The sequence below is a fragment of the Patiria miniata genome, unplaced genomic scaffold (assembly GCF_015706575.1).
Source record: "Patiria miniata isolate m_02_andy unplaced genomic scaffold, ASM1570657v1 HiC_scaffold_23, whole genome shotgun sequence".
Lineage (NCBI taxonomy): Eukaryota > Metazoa > Echinodermata > Asteroidea > Valvatida > Asterinidae > Patiria > Patiria miniata.
Genome location: NW_024037062.1, coordinates 793,948 through 817,125, shown reverse-complemented (window position 1 = coordinate 817,125; position 23,178 = coordinate 793,948). Strand labels below are relative to the sequence as shown.

Genomic DNA, 23,178 nt, shown 5'->3' with positions numbered 1-23,178 from the left:
AACCGTACAGCGTAGCAGCACACCCACGTCCAAGTTAATAATAGGATTTGACCCACGTTCGTGTTTTGCCGTACAAGCCTTTTTAAGCCCCTCTGTTTGCGTTTCTTTGTACGGTTGGTTTAATCAAACATAGCGGGACAATTAGTCCGTCCGGACGGGGATTACATCTAACGAGCGGGTGAAAGTGACCAAGTCTAGCGGGGCGATCGGAGGTGTGAGACGGCGTAATTGGGAGACAACGACACGCTCCTTGATCCCTATACCGCGGTAGTTGACTGTGTTAGCATTCATGATCATGTATGAAGTGGTGTGAAGCAGACGGGTGGTAATTGTGATCCAATTAGACAGTCTGAGTATAGAAGGGAAAACAGATTCTGGCCAACGTGAAATACTGAATAAGCCAAAGGATTTCTCCTTACTCAAAAAGACAAAAAAGTTCATGTAAAATGAATTTCATTTTAAATTTACATTGTCCAAAAAGTATAAAATCTGAAGTCATAGTAACACGTTTTTCATGTCTTCGCTGTTATTTGTTTATTTTTATTTTTATTAACTTTCAAAATTTAACAGTATCTAAAATCCAATGACAGTATTGTGTATTCTGGCAAACAAGAAAGGAACTATCTTCGCAGTGTTTTACAGTTTTAAGGTACGTTTTTAAAGCAATAACTTCTAATCTTTGTAAATCCACCTGATGTAGACCCATTTCCTTCTCCGTAAGATGTTTATTTCGATGATTAATGTTTCCCAATTTTAGATACAACTCTGGCCAAAGTCAATTTTATCTCCAATACAAGTAATTGATCATCATATCATCATATCATTCGTTTATTATAATGTCCTCCCTTTTTATTGTTTAGTATGTGCAACTTGTTTGATGTTTTAATGTAATCTGGCTGCTATTGTTGAATGAGAATAAACAATTTTTAAATCATACCAATTTGAAACTATATGCATATAATTTACTTCAAGACCATGGAATATAAACTGCCTGTTCCCAATAAATCTTAATTTGTCATTTGTCTTTGCGTTTGACAAAGCATAATCACTTTATAAAAGTGTAAAAAGCGGAAATGCCCCGTGTTTTGCATCTGCTCATAAACACGCATATAAATTCTGCTTCAATTTTATTGCCGTGCAAATCTATGGTGGCAAAACTTAGAAAACCTTTAACCGAAAAAAATGACATTTGAAGAAAAATATGAGGGTAAACAATGTGCTAACTTAGCATTCATTTGAATGAGGAATATAGCACAAAACATTTAATACATTCAGTCATATTCAGTGTCAGAGCGAGGCATATTTGCACATGACATCTTTGTCATGACATTTTTTCACTTGAAAATGCTGGATGACAACAACATTACGAAGCTTACATGTTACCAACAATGAGTAATTTTAAATTTAGAAACACCCATGTTTCTGCTTCAGATTTCATCTTTAAATTCTCTGATTTTTCCCAAATATAAAAAGAAGGCTTCTGAATCAAAACGCATTTTCTATTCACCTTTTTTCTTCTTCAAATAATAAGAAATTAGTTAATTAATAGGTAGGCAAGTTAAGGGCAAAAAGTCTAATCTTATTATTTTGTTACTGATGTACATTCATGTAGAATCTTTATTACTATTAATGAAATTCATAAAGACATAAAGGTTGAACCGTCACATAAATGTCAAAATGCCACGTGCACGACATCACGTGTAGAAGGGACGCGGTTGTTACATACACGATGCGTCAGCCTTTAGCATGATGACATTTCTCATGTTTTTCATTTCATATCGTGTTTAAGATGACAAGTTATAAAATCTGGAAAATATTAACCTTTAAGTCAATTCAAATTATAGATCGGCCTTGAATTTCTGGTAAAGCAAGCATTTTGTAGTAAAACTGTAGGTATTACTAAGTTTTATCAAACAATTTGTTTCGCAATTTTTTTTATACTGATGTAAGTTTTGGCACTGATACTAAGAGGTTCGGAAATTGAGTCTTAAGAGTGCACAGGAACAATAACTATCAAACTAAATTTGGATTTCCCGAAAACAACTCAATACCATAATTTAAATCACGATTGAACTCAATATGTTTAAAGGGGCATTGCTGCCTAAAATACCCGAAAGTTGATGGTTTGGATTGTTCACTTATGCTATTTCAAAGGTCTAGTTTAAAAACACGGTAGTTTACACCGGACATGACGGACATTTTGTTGCATACCCATACGTATTTCAAGTCGTGTCTATTCAATGCACGTGTGCGTGGTACATAATACACACAGCACCAATACATTGTTGTTTATCTAAAGTCCGCAGATTTCAACACACAGTGCGGCTGGATCACGACTAGCACTCAACGGCTCGATTTTCTCGCAAGAATAACAAAAAAACACGCCAATTTTTTAAAGGAGGGTTGTGTGGACGTGTATATTCTACTTATTAGATGCTTTTACTATTTCATATCATTTCGTTTAAAATGCCCAATTGGGCGCATTCCAGGCCGTAATGTCCCTTTAAAAAGGAAATACAAATTTTTGATTCTGTGTGTACAGAGTAGGATTCGAAAGCAGGCGTTACCCTATGACCTCTTCACGATCATGTGACCATGCCCAAAGGTTACTATGATGCTGTACCCCCTTTTTTAACTGTTTGTACTCCGCCCCCTGTCATCGACCCCAAGTGGTCCTTCTTGTAGCTCGTATTCTGCCAAGCGTATGCAGATGTTTGACCGCATCGGCGGTACAAGCCTCCCAGTGTCGTCCGGGCCAGTTAATCATTATTCATAGAACTCAAATCCCATAATCGCTACTCAAATGCAGCACTCTGGATATAATGAACTCCTGCAGCGATCGGTGCTCGACATGGAAAAAGTGCTTTGATGCAGTTTTTTTATAAGTAAAGGACGGGGAACTTTAGCAAAATAAAGTGTTTAATAACATTTTTTTTATAATGCCAACTATTATCCAAACTTAGAAGGAATATGGTACAAAAATTGATGCCATTACAAGACTTTGTTCTAATGCTATACTGTATACGAGGAATAAAACATTAGATTAGTAAAATATTACATTTATGCATTTCCTATAAGAATAAACATGATCTGGTGCAGCAAAACGGTTACTCGGGGATAATCTTTTAAAATGTGGAGGGATCAACCGCCAAGCTGTGTTTTGACTTTTTAATTATCAAGGGCTTTTAGAGAGTTCGAAGATGTTGTGTTATTACGTCGATAGGTCAAGCGAGGTTTATACTGAAGATTTTGAGGGAATTTGGTGAAATTTGATGATTATTTTCTCTGATGATATAATGACATGATGGCATGTCACCTCCTCCTATGTACATCGTGAGCACAGGTTCGTCAGATTAAAATGGAGCATGTTTTTACTTCTTGTGGGGTTTCCTTTTTTATTGAGTGAAGTTTGCAGTTGATTCTCTTAAAAAGATGTTGTCTTGGTAGGCCTAATGGAAATATTACAAAAAACCTCTGAAAAAAATCTCAAACACATTTAATCGAAAACTTTGGAAATGGCCATATAACAAAAAAAATTGATCGTCAGATCAAAATAATATCAGATCTCATCGATTCAGAAAAAAATAATATGGTGAGAAATTTACTTTTGCTTGTATATTGGTGATTTTAACTAAGAATACATTTTCTTGTGGTTTTCCCTTGTTTTTTTATATGATGGCACAGTGTAATCACACTAAGAGTACCCGTCTGCCCTACAATTTCGGGGAAAAATATACAAAACGATATAATTTTGTAATAATTTGATATCAAATAAAATGTATCCTTACTTGTAGAATGGTACATTTATTAAAGGGAATGTACATCATTGGTTTTTGCTGTAATTCTCAGAAATGAACTATTTGAGGGGTTACTATGATAGATCAAATATTGTTCCACTGATATGTTTGAAGTTCTGTGTTCGAAAATGCTGGAAAACCAAGAAAAACACAAATGGTAAAGTAGTCTGGTTCCCTGACTCCACTAAAGATAAAATGGATCAATTTATAGATGCCGGAAATTTGTAAGGTATGGGAACCAGTCTAGCTGGCCTGCACCCGTTCATGAACATGTATCCAATAGCAAACAAAATTTGGACTGAAAAAAATGGTGAAGTTAGAGCAGTAGTTGAAAAATAGTTAGGTGTTTCCAACGGTGGTCGGCCGACCACTGTTGGAAATTTATACAAAAATACAATTTTCTTGAAAATGACTTCACACCAAGTGTCATAATTTTACAGGATGCTTTAGACTGTCATTTACCAACATCCTAGTAAAGGTATTTCATAAAATCTTGGTAATTTTATTTTTCGATGTTTGCAAATGTTGTATATTCCCTTTAACTCATGATTTATATTTTCTCGTCCTTTTCTGTTTTTTCATGATTGCATAGGTTACATCGCACTAAGAATGCCCATCTGCTCTACCAGTTTCCAAAAAAATATACCAAATGATTTTCCCAGCTATATTAAAGATTTTTCATTCAAATTCACCAACTCTATCATTCAATTTCGTTCACGAAAAATTGCACACGCTTTTAAGAAAACCAATTTAGTCATTAACCATTCAACTTCACAGTTTGGTCACCCTCTTTAGTTACCGGGTCGAGAATATTCGTCATTACAGATCAAATTCGTCTAAGATGTAGCCGAATGGCAGCATTCAGAGATCAAATTCGTCTTATATCAAATCAATTAGACGGATTTGATTGCTGAATAACAAGGTTTGGCGCAGACGAAACGAAATCGAATACTCCGGGACGAAAACGTGTGCTCAAGGTTTGAATTTGCTCGAATTGAACTGTCTGACAAAAGACGATATTAAACATTGGAAGTGCACTAAATCGATGTTGATGGACGAATTTGAATATTAAAAACGGTGAATTCGAATGATCACCGTATTTAAATAGCCGGGAAAACCTTTACTAATTTAATGTCAGGGTCTTTCTCTAAGTGGTTGTGAGATTGTGAGAGTTTATGGATATCAGCAAGGCCAAGATGGGGAAACCTTCACGAGTGATTTTTCTTCGGTTTGCTGTCATTTTGAGTTATAGATGGAAATTGAAGTGACGTGAAGTTGACGGCATCACATGACATGTGACGTCACATTAAAGGTGCAGTTTTCTAAGGCCTATATCTACAGAACTATATTGGTCCCGATCACTCTGCATTTTTCTACTGCACATGTGCGTCCTATCAGTCTATAACATGATACAAAAATACAATAACACATTGCCGAAACAGCCATATGTTTGTCCATAAACATAGGCCCTACATCTAGTTTTGAATTGAAACTCAATTTCTTAATGGAGTAACCGCTAAAGTGTAACTTTGCAATGAAAAAAAAAACCCTCGAAATGACGTCATTGTCAAGCACAAAACAACGCACGTGAAATAGTTATAATCTCACCACTAATCTAGATGTAAATTTATATAGCCTCATTTCCAAGTCAATTTGGGAGTTGGCCATGGAACGGAACTAAAAAGCTAATCTGCCTTCGGATGCATCTGTGTACATACTGAGCGAGAATTGGCTATTTTCCCGACAAGAGAAAGACACGGCACCACTTTTGGGCTGACGAGTAGCTCTATAGCCAGTGTGGTTCGCTGGCACGGATAATAACCTTAAACCAATATACATTAATGCGAACAAGAGCCTTGCACTTGGCCGGGCTGTATACGCGCGTGCAGCCCAACGATGATATTACACCAACGCCCGGGGATGTGTAGAGCATAAACATTCGAAACCCTCTTTAAAATTTGTAATACACGACAATGGCCACAGGCTACAAAACCCGTCTGCTCGACTAATGCGCGCCAAATCAAGCAACTTGGCAGCATCTACCAGGTTTTTAGAGGGGAATGCGGTTGATATAGACCTTTTTTTAGGTGATGTATTTTGTTTTAAGCAGGGTCACGAATTTTGCGCAGCCGGGCCCGGCTGGCCGTGTAAATTTATAGCAGGTAATTACGGCTTGAATGAGAGAGACACCACAGGATCCGGACAGGGAATAGGGGCCGGGAAGAGCATGAAGCAAAGAGGGACAGTCAACGGAGAAGTATACCGCTCGGCTAGGCCGGACATCGGACACTCGAATTTGTAATCGAATACAGAATTCGGACGGATCGAGCCAGGGAGATGTGATAGCATGGGACTAATCCAAGGGTTTTAGGGATCTTTTCCTCATAAGCTTACAGGTGTCAGATTTTAACTGCGATTGTACTCCAATTACTGTGTAGCATGCAGGACTTGCAAAAAAAAAGATAAAACCCCAGCCGTTAGATCTTCGGGAATACAGCTGACTCCTGTATAATGATGCCGAAAACAGCCAAAAGTAAACAAGAACCTGCAGAGTTTGTTTCTGCTCAAAATCTGAGAATTTTCACTAATTAAAACTAAGGCAATGTGTCTTCTCCAATAATTGGAACACTGCGTGTTTATACAACGCTAGATTTGCTCGAAATCTACAGACTTTTTTCTTTGTTCAGAAACTATAGGAACCTATATTTCCATCTGAAAACAAGTGTAATGCAGCGATGAAGATGATAGGAAAATGAAAAAGAAATCTCTTCCTGCACCACGAATGCCGACCTTGAAAGGTGAAAGGCTATTAGGCACAAGGGCGGATCCAGGGGGGGGGGGGGGCCAAAGGGGGCCATGGCCCCCCCCCAAAACGAAACCAATTTTTTTTTTTTTAATGTAACATCGCAATAAAGGCAGGCAATGAGTACACCACCATCTTTTCCTCAAAAAAATTGGTTGAAGTGGTCAGAAATTGCCTCAGATCGCACCACAGAGCATCTAGAATCCAAAAAATTTTCGGGGCCCTAGCGGGCCCCGAACCCCACGCCGTAATTTTTTAGACCCACTTTTTGGGTGGACCAAATATTTTTTTGGCCCCCCCAGAATTGTGTTCTGGATCCGCCCTTGATTAGGCATGGAGCCTTTCATCATTGTCGATATCAAAATATATTTTTTACCTTATCCTGAACACTAGGGTTCGATCATGAATGACAAAAATGACGTCACACATCTGTCAAAGTTCAAGGGTTAAAGTTCACTTTGCTTGAAGACATAGTCTGTGATCATTCGTGCAGGCCTATACATAATGATAATGTAATGTTGCTGCAGGTTTGTTTGATTATCCTTTGTTAGTAACATCGACCGTTTACCATTATGACTTTAAGGACAATTGACATCCGTTTTCTTACAACTTCTTTTTTTTATGTCCATGTTTTGCATTTCACTGTTTGTGTTTCAATAAAAATGAGCGCTATTTCAAATTGAAAACATTAATGAACTCGGTTTATTATGGTCTATATAGACCATTATCATGTTGCGGCCATCTTGAATTTTTCCCATTCAAATCAACGTAACCAAAGTGAGGCTGGAAGGCAAAATAGTCTGGTTCCTTTTTGCACAAAAGCCAATATCGTACTGTTATTGGATACAGGGACCATGACTGAAATGGTAGCAGCATGATAAAGGCCTATAGTTGCTGTTCAAGTACAAGGTCAGACCCAGTGCAGGTTATTTCAGTTTTTTTAGCCAGAATTGGGATTTTGCTCATTATTGTGACTATGCCGTTAAGACATCGATTTACTAAAGCAGGTGGATTTTTTTTTTATAATCCTGCTATTTGAAAGATGTGTCTTACGATACAAACAGCTCCAGGTAAGATGTTTTCCCTTATTTTCACTTTTGTTTACATAATGTTCTGTCAAACCCACTTTACGCAATTACCAGACAACATCCTGTACCCGTAGGAGTTCACAAATTATTAATTTTGTGTGCGAGCAGTTCTCAATTATCTGATCAAATTTGCTCAGTTTTGATAAGGCACTTCAGGTCTCACGACTTTTGCCGGAACCTCGCGTGCCAAAACACCCCATCGGAGATTACCGGTGCAAATGGCCGAGAAATTGGCCATTTTCACGGGGAGTTGAACGATGGAAGCCGCGGTGCTGGTCGTCACGACCGCGTGTCGTATCCCCCCTCGTGGCACGAGCGCAGTGAGCTAATAAAACACCACGAGGACATATTGCCGTATACATCAGGGCATGGACATGAATTTGATATATGAGTGTAAGATGATGTGAACCTTATTAGCCTGGGCTAGTTACAGGCCTCAGGTTGCCGAGTTCCTCTCTCTCTCGACTGAATTGAAGGGGGATTACTGAGCTCGAGTCAATTTTGCATGCCTGAAGACAAAAAAAGACTCGGTCGTTGTAGCGTCCACATGCACGCGGTGATGTATGGCGAGACCGCGCGCTGTCCCTAGGTACAACGGGGGAATATTGCCGCAGTTACGGCCCGTGTTTTGCCTGGATTAAGCTTCTACCCCCCATCGCCCGGAGTCATGCTTAACTCCGTAGATCCCCTTTTGTAATTAACGACGTTTCTTGTTTTTCTGGCCACACGATCGCGGGATTTTGACTTCATTTACTCGGCATTAAAGCATTTCCCCTTCTTTTTTACCTATCCTCTTGTAAAAGACGGCATAGCTTCGGGAATATGGAAGCACGCGTACCCATATCGAGTGTCCAAAACTTGTAAGTCCTTAGGGTCAAAGATGTAAGACAAATAAAAAGAAATGGAGGATTCAACTTCATTTTTTTTATTTAGTAAAATGTATCAGGGGTAATGTATTCTTGTTTCGGGGATATACATTTTCAATGAATCCAATTACACGAATGAAACCAATATAAAAGAAACCGACCAGACCCCATTAATTTCAACGCAAGCATTTTATCCTGTATGTCAAGTGAAATTGCTCCAAATGCTACAGTATTCTTGCTCGGCTGAGCTGCAAAATGAAGGTCAAATCAGGCTAAGAGGTTTGACTTTATGCTGTCAATTGTTAAACGTTGATATTTACATGATGATTGGAACGAGCGATACTATTTCAATTCTCGACATCAACTTGACCAGAAAACCATTTGTCGGAGTCCGGGTATACACTGCTACACGGAGTAGCGTTAGATTAATTAACATCGATGGTATCCATATAGGACCATCAGTGTAAAACATTGAGGGGCCATGACATGAATTTTACTTGGGAACATATTTTGTGCAACTTTCTACTCCTCTTAAAATGTATGAAAACAACGTCACATCCCTTTTTAGTTAATCATATTGAAAAGTGCACTTCTTAAAACATATAATATTTTCCAAGATTTTGTTGCTGTGAAGTCTTATCAGGAAGACACTGTTCAATTGAGGGGTTTTCTGGTCAAATTTTGAACCTAAAATTTGCTCATTGACAACATTTGTCAGAAAACTTTGCTCCTTGGCCTACTGCCAAGTACTGAAACAACAACGAATCACCAAAGAAAAGAAAATATAGGCTACAACAAATTATCCAATATTCTGGAAAATGTATCTGCCAAAATAGCTGTAACATCTGCCTGAAATGACATCACACTTTTGCTCATGAATATACAAATTTGCATTAGCATAAAAAAACCAAAAAGGCACCAAAATGCCCTTAGAAACGGCAAAAAGAAAATTGAAAATAAGGTTGAATGGGACAAGGTGCATTTTCAAGGATTGCACACAAAATTACATTACATGTACACCAAGGTTTTTGCAGTAATAAGGCTCCCCACAGGTACCCACGATTTGGTTGAAATATCTAAATGACCGTCTTGATAAGCCTACATCCCATAAAAGACAAAATTCAATTTTACTAGATATGACTCTCCGCTAAGATTACTTTTTAATTAAACTTAAATTTCTGACGCACGCGTGCATCATTCTCAAATTAAGAGCAATCTAAAGCACACACTCGCTCCCTGGTCAACTTTTGAATTATATTCCTAAAAAAAATAACCTTTCAAATCCTTGGTAATTGAAAACAAACTTGAATTGGAACGGCATCTGGTGTTACACCGATTTCCATGTAATTAACATTTTTAGTGAGGTAATTTATAAATGACAACTCTGTCAGCAACCGATCCCGGAGAAGTTGACCATTAATAATATCCGTCATTCACACATGTCAAAGGTAATCAAAAGTTTCAATATACCTTATTACTTTCCCAAAACTGCAAAAGTTCTTTTCTTCAGTTGGACAAGGGTCATTTACCGCGGCTGGGGCCGCAAGAAATCAGCCCAATCAAAGGGGATCTTGAAGCGTGTACGGAGGCGGGCAACACGGGGCAATTTTCGGCATGAGGTGCGACGCTGCACGGTGACTGGCCTCGGAGTCGCGTTATTTGCGTCTGAATCCAGGCGCCAATTTCAATCATTTATCACACTTAGTCAAAAAAGTGAAAACCTTTCGTAATCTACACGTCAAGGTTTGTCAATTATTTCCTCTCTGAAAATTACTTTCGGGTTTATTACCTGAAAGGGGAAGAAAGACAGAAAGCGCGAAACGTCCTTGGGGTTGTGGTTTGGTGACGTAAACACCTAAGATGGCGGCCATGGCTGTTTTTTTTAAACTTCTTTCCTCTAGGGCCTACGTCTTATTGGCTTTTGGTCACAAAGCAAGACTTATCAAATCATCGACTGAACAGTTCTGTTTTTAACATCGTCATTTGTCAAATATCTTCATTAGTGTACGCTTTACTGGTTGAATTGCTTGTCCCATGACCGTTACAGATTTTAAAAGTTGTTATTTTTTTCTGCCACAGCAGGCCAAAGAAAAGTCACTTCAAACTAAACCACCATCAACTTTTTCAAAATCCTTACCTGTCTGTCTTGCGCATGAAGACACCATTCGTTCGCGAATCTCCCAACGATCGACACCGTCTTCAAGTTTCTTCTTCCAGTCACAGAACCCCTGTGATATTTTTGGAGAAAAGCAAACGGTGAAAGCTTGGTCAAAACATAACAGATGACGTTGCGGTTTACCGCTATAAGGTTGATTTGCATCTAGTTGAAAAACCACTCCCTGTTACGCAAGGCATACCAGACCGTGTGTATGGTCTGGTTGTGTTGAACGTAAGGGTGCCAGACGATACAGACGGATATAATCCCCGGACCCAGCACGCACCGCGTACCGTTAGCCGCTTAAGCCCGTCCCGGCCTGCAGACGCGATAATTGGGAGTCTGTTGTTCCCACCCGTCCCGCTGAAAAAAATCTCACCGTCGGACCTGTTTGCAGCCGTTGTAATTACCTAGATCAAGACCACTAACAATATTTATGTTGCCCAATCTGCCTGACGAGTTTCTTGTATGAAAAAAAGGAAGAACGTATATGGTTTTTTTTGTAAATACGAGCTCTCTTTATACGCAATTTCCAATGCAACATACAAAAATGCATTAACAATTCTATTTGTATTACTCAAAACTAAAATGAAATGTGTTAGGCATGGAAATCTGTTTTCTCAAGTGCATGTCGTGGATATATTAATTAGTGTATTAAAAAAAACAAACCAGACGATTCCACACAGAAAATGCGATTCCACACAGAAAATGAAGATTACAGCGAAAGGGTTACTCTACCAGGTCTGTCAACGTATCCCAAGGATTAAATCATACTTACACGTGCAATTTGGATCGCATATTTCACAAAAACAGAATCAGAAAAAATATTAATTTCGGTTCGAAAATTTTGACGAAACAGCCTTCAGGTTCTAAATGTGTCAACTTCAAATTGATTTGAATTATAGTTGAACTGTTATCTTGAGTGGTAAAAGATGACGAACCTGTGTTTACAAAAAGAGTGCCCTCTTTTTCGTTAGCGATTGGGCCAGACTCATATGCTGCTGTGGGGGGATCGCCACACCTCCTCCACAGCGAGTCTGTTACCTTCCCAGCATTGAATAATGCCGGTACCCATTTAACACCAGGGTTGAGACGGGTAATTGAGGTAAAGCGCCTTACTCAAGGGGACAACACGCATGGCCACGACGGGGCTCGAACCCACAACCTCACGATCATGAATCCTGTGCTCAACCGCTAGACCACACCGGTATGGTATGGACTAAATTTTCATATATCAAAAGTTTGTTTTCAATATTTTGCGATTTTTCGCTGTGTGACAAGGTTAGTGACATACTAATCACGGGGGATTAATCTCTATGGTCATTTATCAATCATGCCAAATTGAGACAGGCCAAAATTAATTTAAAGCTTAAGGGTTTAAAATCATACGTGATACGTCCAGCTGGCGTCTTAACGATAAGACTAAATTTTAATGGTTTTATATACGACTAAATATCAGTTGCAGGTACCACCTTCTATATTGTGCTTTCGATAGTGAACAAAGGAAATAAAGGCTATAAGTCAATAGTAGTGTCGTTTTTCATTTGTATTATTTTAATTGCACCATATGTTTTGGGTATCAGTTTTTTCAGGCTACATCCCGTAAACAACCTTGTAAAACACAATATATACCATAACTTTTAGAGAGAGAAAAAGAAAGAAAGAAAATATCAAAAAGCTGGTACATGCAATATTTTAAAAAGGAGTTATATAATTCTTTTGTTGTGGCAGTTCATCGTTTGCGAACCGACTCGCATTCTTACAATAATGTCAGTCACAGATCTGACGCATGCGCTCTTGAGCAAGCTCAATGTCAAGGGTCGTGTTGACATGTACCCAAAAATGAAACGCTGAGACATGCATCGGCAACTCAAACGAAATTGGTTTCAATAATTATATTTTCCTGTTTAGTAAGCCTATGTCATTTTTTTCTTCAATTTGTCGATTCTTATATTATTTGCATAAGAAGAATTCATGACATTTTCGAGTTCAGACATCAGTTAAAGTTTTATGCGTTTAGTAGCTTCGGTTAAATTTGACCCCATAGGTTCGACTGTCCAAACTTTTTGCCAGGAATTAGAAATGTGTCGCTTCGGTAACATAACCTCCAGCAATGTGAAGATCTGCTACTCTTTCAGATTTTTTTCTTGCTAAGGTTTTCCAAATCGCCTATGCGATTGGGATGGCAACGCACCAATTTGTGCTGCAGCTGCTGTAGTAAGACTGCGCAGGTTGGACCATATATGCACGCCGTGCATCGCTATAGTGGAAGCGATGCGCGTACGGGAAACTTATGAGGCTCGGTAAAAAAAAAGTTGCTGGTTATCAACACTTTGCGTGGTTATTTCAGCTGGCATACCATGTGTAATGTGCACTTCACGTCAAAATGTTAAGATGTATATAATGTGAGTTTTGAGAAAGAACCATACGAATATAAAATACATGCAAAACAATGTAGTTTTTATACCCGAGCTGCATACGTAGCTACCCGCACCATACCCATGCGAGAATGGGAGACATGCGGTTCGGAGCAACTCGCTACATTATCACCATTTTGTCTGATTGTTTCACCAGACTCATGCGTCCTAACATTTTAATGTGAGACGCACATTGCCCATATATATAGAGTGCCAGATGAGATTACTACGCAAAATGGTGATTTGGCAAGCAACTACAAGCCCCATGTGTCTCCCTTACTCGTATCCGTTTCTAATGGCTATTTCAAACACATGTGCATGAATTACCCAATGTGTACTGACTATGATATGTGGCACTACGTGCCCATATATAATTATCAGAGCATCTTATTGTACTTAAAGGTGAACTCAGTAGAAAGGTTTTCTGACCTTTAATTAAGGATATAGGCCCCAAAAAAGCTGAAAATAAAAGCATAATTATACTACCTGTGAAAGCGGCTAGCTTGGCCGCAAAGACCAGAGCGAATATCAGTGAGTACAGACATTTACTAAGCACAGACTTTGCTAAGCGAAATCAGGTAACCAGTTAAAAAGTCATTCATTATATCGCTTGTCACTGGTTCTCGGCTTATTTGTCCTAAGCATATAAAGATTCTAAGCAATTTTTTTTTTTGGCTCAGCAGATCCATGGAATTTTTCCTGGTTATATCATGCGCCATTAGCTCTTGTAGAATTGACTACGTTCTGTGGACATGTACGATAAGAACACCAGCATAAACGGTATAAGTCAGTGAAGTCTGTCATGAAGCAATATGGCCCATCAGGCCGGCCTTTATCTCCGGTTTCAACTACATGCCGGTACACGTTTATGCTCCTAAGTGGAGTGGCTTGCCCAAGGACAAAACATGGCCCGTTGCTGGATTCGAACCTCTGACCCTCTGATCATGAGTCACGAACCCTAACCACTAGGCCACACTCTCCACAGGGTAAAAGGACAGCAGATCAATCATCATAAACCTTGCAGGAAAAATCAAGGAACTTGCACATTAAGACGAATCATTCGCAACTATGCGAAGGTGGGTCTAAAATCTTCTAAACGCTACGAGAACCAACAACCAAACCTACCTGAGTAGCAAGTAACACGAATCTTTTTCCAGGGTGAACAATCCAAAACTATGGGCATGTCGTGCACCGCGGTGGCACGGAAACTCCAAAAAAAGATTCACTCGGGAGAAATGATCGTCCATGCATGCTATTCCACCAGGACGTGTTGTGAATTATTCCCAATGTTACCGGGCAAATAAAACAGGGAAGGGGGATTTTTCTCTTTTCTCCGGTGAAGGATTTTGGGCCGCGGCCCGGATTGGCCGCTGCCTAATCTTACACATGGGTGGTATAGCTGTGAAGAGCTGTATTTGTCTACACACGGAAGGGAGGATTTACCGACCGAAACTCGGGCGCCGGTGCGACCCGGTTACCTAGCCGCTAAAGCCCCCACGAATCTGCCTGGATTGACGGTGTGAAGTCGGCCGCTGTTCGCTTCGTGCCTCGGAAAAATCTCATGTATTATCGACAAAAGACTAAACATGTTTCCATGTCCAGGGTGGTTAAGCGGGGCTCAATATTTTGATGCTTTTAATTTAGCTGTCTCAGTCACTGAATGCGAAAGGCTTAATTTCTTTATCGGTTGGGGTGTGCTTATTGGATTAGCAGACGGTAGGTTCGGCAAAGCTCAAGAATTGCCGATGAATATCTCTTTCAAATGGTTTTGGATCATGAGGGTGTTATTTTTCACCGATTTGTTTGAAAACAAAATAAATTGAGAGAATAACGTGCATGCTCACTTGAAGGAAAACAACTAACCCAGAAAGCAAGCAAACAAATCAACCAACCAACCAACAAACAAACTAACACCGACACACCAAAAGACACGAGTCATGAACAAACAAAGAACTAAGCCACCAACTCCACTCAATTTGAATAAGAAGTATTATTGTTTCTGGTAATGAAACCAAGGATTCCTAAAAACTGCTCTGGACGCTGTAGCTGGCAAGCCTGAAGAAACCTGTAGAGAGAAGACAATGAGACGAAATTACGGTTTTAGAGGTGGGAGGAAAACCCCAGAACAATATTCTGGGGGAAAACCCACAGAATCAGGTAGGGACTGAAAACCCAATCCTCATGTTGGCCCAGGTGGGATTCGAACCCGGGTCACAGTGGTGGAAGGCGAGGAAAGAACCGCGACGCCAACCTGACGCCCCATCGCTGCATGTATTACATGGGCATCACTGTATTACATGAGAAATTGCTCCGAAGCAATTATAAAATTACAATGATATATAAATAAATAAATCTTATCAATTTTCTAGTAAGATTAACCTTTCAAAACAGTGCTTGGCAACAATATGTTTTTTTTGGCCATACCAACTGCAAGCTATGTTACATAGCATGTCCGCATGTCGGGATTGCTTAATTTAATAGATAAACAAAATCTTCGAAATGATCAACAAATATATGACCACCATTTTATCCACCAAAATCCCCACCATACCTCAATTATCAACGCACATTACGCAGCGATAGCAATTTTTTCGGACAAGTAATAGAAAACTTGAAGGGAAAAAAAGGTTTTGGCCATTGTATTGAAATCATCGGTTCGCGGTCATCCGTGACTGTAGAGATGCCAATAAGGTATCAATGGATAGCTAATAAATCATCCTGTTAGATGAAACCATTTTGAAATAGTTCCAGATCATAATTTACGCGTACTAACCCATGCTTTTGGATTACCTTTTTCTTCTTCTTGAAATACACAGTGTCCAGTATGTCCTCAAAAAGTGTCCGCCTGACTATTTTTAACTACAAAACCATGAAGTTTATTTTGAAACTGTTTGATTGTGCAGATACTCTTTATCCTTGGCCTAAGCCCTTTTGAATTTAATTTAATTTCTGTCATGCATCACTGCACAATTGTCAACTGATCACAGGAACATTTTTAGACTCTGTGACCAAGTTCCTTGCCCTAATCAATTTCAGTGCTGTGTTTAATTTATCTGTGTAAAATCCTTCATGTTTTGAAAAGAGCTGCAGTTGGGATTGGAATCATTTGCCTGGCTATCAGTCATCATGGCAAGACCTCAGTTTAATTCTCAAGGGCAGATGATTCCAATCCCAAACCACATCAGTCTTTTTTCACAACATGAAGGATTTTACACAGCTTACATAACACAGCACTGAAATTGATTAAGGCAAGGAACTTGGTCACAGTGTCCAAAAATGTTGTTGTGATCAATTGACAATTGTGTCGTGATGCGTGACTGAAATTAAATGAAACTCCTTGGGATTTAGGCCAAGGATAAGGAGTATTTACACAATTAAACATTTTCAAAATTGACTTCATGGTTTTGAAGTTATTTCAAAAATAGTTAGACGGACATTTTGTTTGGGACGTACTTGTATATGACGCAATAGGCGCCGCCATATTTTTGCCAATGTAAACCGTACTTAAAAACAAGTCGCTGTTATTACGCAAAGAGCGTGGTTGGCTCAGCTCGCTTTATGCAATCCACTGATGTGCACGGAACCATTAATTTCTGAAGCACTTTGCCAAAAAATGGGGGCTTAACACCAAAAGGCTGACGAAAACTCGACTCAAAAAGAACGAGGGTTCAAATTGTGGTCACGGTGGCAGAAAAAGTAATCCCAAATGAACGGTTAAGTGCACATGGCTTTATATGCAAGAAATGGTGGTTTTAAAACTGACACAACAAAGATTTGTGATTCAAAAGAGGTTAAAATCCAGTTTTTACAAACTTACAAAGAGTCGGTTGTGGGAGACCTCTTCGAGGGAAGAAGTAAAAAAAAAGTTCGGAAGCATCTGTTTATTTTGATAAAGCCAATTTTTTGGGAATGGTGTGATTTATTCAATTTGATAGAATGGACCGTTCCAATTAAGGAACAGCAGTACACTGTCCCATATGCACGAACCACAATAACCATTAATTATCTAATAGAATAATTGACAATTTGCCATTAATCACGATACAGGCCTTGGGAAATATAAGGGTAATTTTTCATTCTGAGAATAGAGGGTTTACGTGCAGGGTTTGTGGAGGTTTTTGTTCCGTGTAGGAACCTTTTGATTCATTATCAAAATATGCATGCGTGGTCTTACAAAGATTTTTTTGTTGTACCTAACTTTTTGCCCAATGAAGCACTATTATTTATAAAAGACCTCTGAATTGGATGGAAGCGCCACCTGGCAGCTAGGATTTACGACATTCTGTTTAGGGATTTCCATCAAATTAAAGTATCAATACAGGATATTAATGGGTCGTGGGTCACGAAACCATGCATGTCACCACAATGTCAGTTTACTTCCGCGTACCATGCGCATGTGCACGTAGGTAACTTGAGAACTTGACAAACAAACAAACTAACAAAACAGACATACATGCAAATAGACGAAACAAAAACTAAAAACCAACACCTCTTTAGATTGAGGTGTGTAACACCGAAAAGCTGAAATAAAGCTCTGAAAACTTTTTGTTTGCAAGTTGTCAAAAAAAAAGAAATTATGCCAAATTGACAGCTTGGTGTTTTGCAGGTGCCAACGCGAAATATTCCGTCTTTGTTTGATACAGTTGTATTGTATAATTGTAGAAAAATGATTAATGACTGTTGACGTTTATGTGGGGCCTGTGTCCCCTGTCTGACCCCACCGAATCCGATTTTTGGTGCTGTTTCTCCCCATTGGTACTTTGAGGTCTCTTTGTGCAGTGAGCGATGGGTGTTTTGCTACGGCCCTTTTGTATCAAAATTGTGCATTGAAATCAAAGTTATGCCATTTATGAGAAGGAAGAAAGAACAATTTTGTGACTCCCGGAATCTGTTGTAATTTGATATCCGCATACGGTTTCATGGCGAGGGAACTATGCATCTACCAAAAATATTAACGAAAGGTTTGTGTTGCTGCTGGCAATTGCTTTGAATTGTACATCAAGAAAAAAAAGTTACAGTGTAAATCCCTTAACTGAGGAAATGCCATTGGAATGGACCAAAAACAGGAGTTGTGTTACATAATTGGCATTTTCTCAGCAACCCAAAGCTCTGTTTTCATGATTTTTTTTCTTCAGTATTTGAAAGAAAAAGCATTCAGCTTCAATCTGAAATCCAAAACATAAAAATGTACCTATCACGTTTTGGAAAAAAGGCAAATGTTTCGGAGTTGCATTTGTTTTTGGTCACTGTGTAAGCAAAATAATGTGTGTTTAGACAAGCTCAGTACAGACCTCTTAAATTTCACGCCCTCAAAATAATAGGAAAAAGTGATTTGAAAACGCAAAGAAACCGAAACAATAACACTGATTGTCCCCCCCCCCCCGACTTGATACGGTCCGGCTGTCTTTTTGACACGCCCACTCGTTCAGCCCAACCATGCGTGTGTAGCCTTACGCAAAGAAAAAAAACTGCACAGTACAAAGGGAAAGAGAAAGCGATTGTGCCGTGCTATTGTCCAATAATTTACGAGATTCAGGGGCCGTACATCCTCCGCAGGTTCGACGGTACTTTTTTACCCATTCTTTTGACAAGCGAGCTCCATGCGTGCGCCGTATGGAGACATCAATCCGCCAAACCAGCCAGTATGCGCCGTCATGCGTGCCTCTGTCTCACACACACACACATACATATAGCTACCAGGCACATTTCTCTTTCAAACCCCCTACCCTTCCTTTTTAATTTTTTTCCCGCTCCTGGCGGCCATTTTTGTCTCTGTCACAGATATTTAAATGGAGCTGGCGTCAAGGTTATTTTAAAAGACCTGGATCAGTTTGGTGGCTTTGTTGGCGTATTATGTTTGTCCTTAATTGAAATGCTTTTAGTCGCCTGTTCACTGACAGAAGTAGGTCTGGTTGTAAGCAAACAGATCCGTCCTTTTCTCGTTCATGCCGACAAAAAAGCTGTTGCCATTTTTCTGTTGATTTTTCATGGTTACATTATCCATTGTATTGGCATTGAGATGATAATATATTGATACGCTGAAGGCATGGTATTAAGAGCTCAATGTACAATGCTTAACCAACTTATGATCGAGATTATACCATCCAGACTTCACAATACATGGGTTATTGAATGGTTGGAATATTTTAAGTAAAACATATCTAAAAAAAAAATAAAGTTTGAAATAATTTGCGTTTCTGTCGACGGGAGGTTTTAATGTTAACAGTTCCCCTTAATTGCTCAACAGCAAGATGAACAGCTTTTTAAAAAAAATCATGCAAATTTCTAATATTTTTTTAACCAAAGCATTGTTTTAACTGCATTGTGAATATGACGCATTCGACAAGTTCAACACAGTTCCAATAAAATATATACATGTACATCGACTTTAGCATACTTGCCCATCCCTATATAAGTTATTATGAAATCCTATCCGTCCCCTTATAGAGGTATCAAATCAAAGATGACACATACTTATTCGCCCCCAAGATGGCGGCGCCCGGGTCACGAGATAGCCAACCTCGTCCTCAGTGCTTACTATATTTTCAACCTCGTTTCCAATAGTAAGCCCTGGGCTTGGAACTTGTTTTCTGTATCCTGATTTGATACCGCAATTAGCAAGTAATGGATTTATATCGTGTGCTTGGTGTTGTTATTTCCGACGTGTACTACGTGTTTTCACGTTCATCATAATTATTACGCCCACTCCTAAAAAATAGTCGTCCCCTTTCCATTTTGTTTACATTAATATGTAATGTAATACTGCATATTGGCTTGATAAGATAGCAGCATTAATTTTTAACTTTGATAAAAATCGTGTTTTTGAATCTCACGCCGCGACGAATTGATTCTGTTTTTACCCCAGACACCGCATGAAAAAACAAACGCTGATTTAAAGCACACCCAGACACCAGACTATTCGTAATTTGCATTCGTGTGCAAGACTTTTGAACATACAAATGATTCAATACCAGGGTGAGAGAGCAGGTAGTGGTGGGAGCGTACTGCTCGACACTACGGGAACGAGGGTGAGCAATAGCTTATTTAAGTTCCTCAATTTATATTTTCTTTTTGAATAATTATGACGTCACACGACCGGCTGACTGGCACTTTATACACGTTATAATTTGTTCATTGAGTTGATTTACAGAGTTGATTTGCTTGAAGTTTGTACTATAGACCATGTGACCTGTGACGTCATACCGACAGGCAACCCAAACAATTAAGCATCTATTGCATTTTATTTGGCCCACATTAAACATTTTACGTCACCACTTTTGCACCAATCACATTTCAAGAGATACTCATGCAGTGCAGAAGAGAATAGTTTGCTGAAAGTGGCATCACGTGACCACAACATCCCAATTTGTATACAAAATGTAACATGGTCTATGGCATAAGCATGATGCACTCTGCGAAACGAGGAAGTAATAATGTTCGTCAGTTTGTGTCGTTTGTTTACATTACTCCAGTGATGGCAACTAAGCTCACTCACAGCATCGACATAATCAACCTCGTTTCCAGGGTGTCGAGCAGTACGCTCCCACCACTACCTGCTCTCTCACCCTGGTATTGGATCATTTGCATGTGCACGATTTTTGAACACGTTTGCAAATGAGGAATAGTCTGGTGCCTGCCTGTGCGTTACATTAGCGTTTGTTTTTGTATGCGGTGGCTGAGGTAAAAACAGAATCAATTCGTCGCGCCGTGGGTTACGAAAAATTTTTTTTCTCGAAGTTACAATGTTACAATCTGATGTGCAGTATCACATTTCATATTAATATGAGCAAATTGGAAATGAAAGGATTATTTTTGAGAAGGTGTGGAGTAATAATTACAATGGTCGTGAAAACACGTAATGCACATTGGAAATAACAACACCAACTACACGATATAGATCCATTACTAGCCAATTGCGGTATCGAATCAGGATACAGGAAGCAAGTTTCCTGTCCAGGGTTTGCTATTGGAACCGAGGTTGGAAATATAGTAAGCGCTGGGGACAAGGTTGCGACATAATAGATGGCGGATATTCTCAAAACTGCCGCCCTTGCGTAACCGCTACAAATTTCCATCGAAGAATTCACACAATGAAAGCCGTGGGGCCAAAAAGTCGGAACCATTCAAGACTTGTCGTCATTCCTCGTAACTGATATCGTACTAAATGGAATTTTCTCTCTCTCTCGATGACAGGTGTTTGAGCCGTCAGTCGGATAGAGTGAAAAATATGACTTTATTCAGCGGGGTAACAACAGGCCCGCTACTCTCCACTGCAACAGCACAAAGCCAACGCAGTGATTAATTCAGCAAAATACAGGCATTCAAAATAAAGGTTGTCTCTTACCTCCTATATGTTGGTACAGTTTGGGAGCCTGCGTAGCTGGAGGGTCGACCGTGTCCTTTGCTTGAACCACCCGTAGTATTCAGGCCGGTGACGGCCTGGCGACATTGCGGGATCTGCCTCAATGGTCAGGAATGGGGACGGTATGCCCTTCCCTTTCCAAAAAAAATATATCTCTCCGAGCTACCTTCTACCAAAACAAACCCCATTCCACTTGCTGGAACAGAAATAAACTGCTCATTTGGTAGTCAAACTGACCTCCTTTTTCCATTTTATCCATGGCGATATTGTAAGCTTATAATCATGGTAATCCCATGTGTGGTTCAGCACGATGTCCTGTAGAAACGAATGCAGGGGAATCGGGTTCTAGAACTTCAAGTCATTTCAAATATTTGAATAGAAAGTGTGCATTTCGATTGGTTCTCATTCATGTACTGTTGCAGCGCCGAGATGTTGAACAAAAGGACATTCCAATACCTTTTTCCCCCATGTGCTGCATCTCTTTGGAATTCCTTGCCTGGTGCTTGTTTCCCTCCAACCTATGATCTGTCCTGTTTCAAGAGGAATGTTAATTCCTACCTTCAGTTTTCCTGAGCACTAAGTCTTCTTTTTATTTCTTTTGTAGCCCTGTACATGGAGTGGCTTCTAGCCTTGTACAGGGCGAATATACATACAAAACACCATAGTGTTGCAATCTTTTAATAAAATAAATTCCAATCAATCCGGCTGAAGTTGTGTGCAAAATTATTGTGAACGGCTGAATGGACGCATACGATCTGTTTAAATCTTTGTGTCATTATTGCGCTTATTACTCATTTGGGCCAGGATGTCAACAAGATGGTAAACAAAAAAATATCGCCGAGCAACTTTTCTTTCTTCATGTAGAATAACTTCAAAGGTGATTTTTAAAAAAAAATTATTATATTTCAAATCATCGATGTAGCAATGCGCGACAAGATTATCCCTAAATTATGGATGTACATGGTTATAATATAAACTGATGAATTAAATGAAACTGTTGACTTGTTTTCAACCCCAGAGGCTAGGATTGTGCAAGAATTCCCCTGTTTGTTTGTCATCCATATCCAGAATACCTTGCCAACATCAAAAATGTTTATTAAGAGAACACATTTCGCTTTCAGTTAGTACAACATTATACATAGATTTCAATCAACATATGCATGTGCCTCACATGATTTTTGACCTTTCCAACTTCTATTGTCAAACCAAGTTTCTTTGTACTCAGTAAACGTGCTCGTTAGTTTGTATATTTTTTGTTAATATTAGTCCTCGGAAATGCCCCGTGGCTCCTGAACATGCAAATGTGTTGCTTAATGTCGATTTACAGGATTTCCATGGACGATATTAAATAATGACGGGTAATGTAACAAATTTGCTTAGCACAGAAAAAGTCTGGCTTATAAAAGCAGGTTACCAGCCAAAACTCCATGTGATTGTCATGCTAAGCAAACAGCAGCTGAATACCAATCACAAGCACTATACATCACAATGGCTATTTGGCTGGTAATCCTGTTTTTGCCAAGGAAGACTTTTCATGCTAAGCAAAATGTTGTGCTTAGCAGCTCTAAGAAATTGGCCCCTGTTCTCATTTCATGTTCGGTGATGCTAAATGCAGGTGCATTCGCGGCTTTGGTCACCGCGCTTCGGTGGAATAACTAGGCCGGGTTAACCTTCTGGGGGAAGCTGGGGC

The 23,178-nt window shown here is 39.3% G+C and overlaps 1 long non-coding RNA gene across 1 annotated transcript in view; it reads right to left on the bottom strand.

The window, feature by feature from the left end:
- LOC119731485 overlaps window positions 1-21,898 on the bottom strand; it is a 35,584-nt gene extending 13,686 nt beyond the window's left edge. The window contains exons 1-2 of the long non-coding RNA XR_005271454.1: window positions 21,471-21,898; window positions 10,692-10,782 (exon numbers count right to left, since the gene is read on the bottom strand). This is a non-coding gene — a long non-coding RNA (uncharacterized LOC119731485). The remainder of the gene's footprint in view (window positions 1-10,691; window positions 10,783-21,470) is intronic.
- Window positions 21,899-23,178: the final 1,280 nt, after the last annotated feature.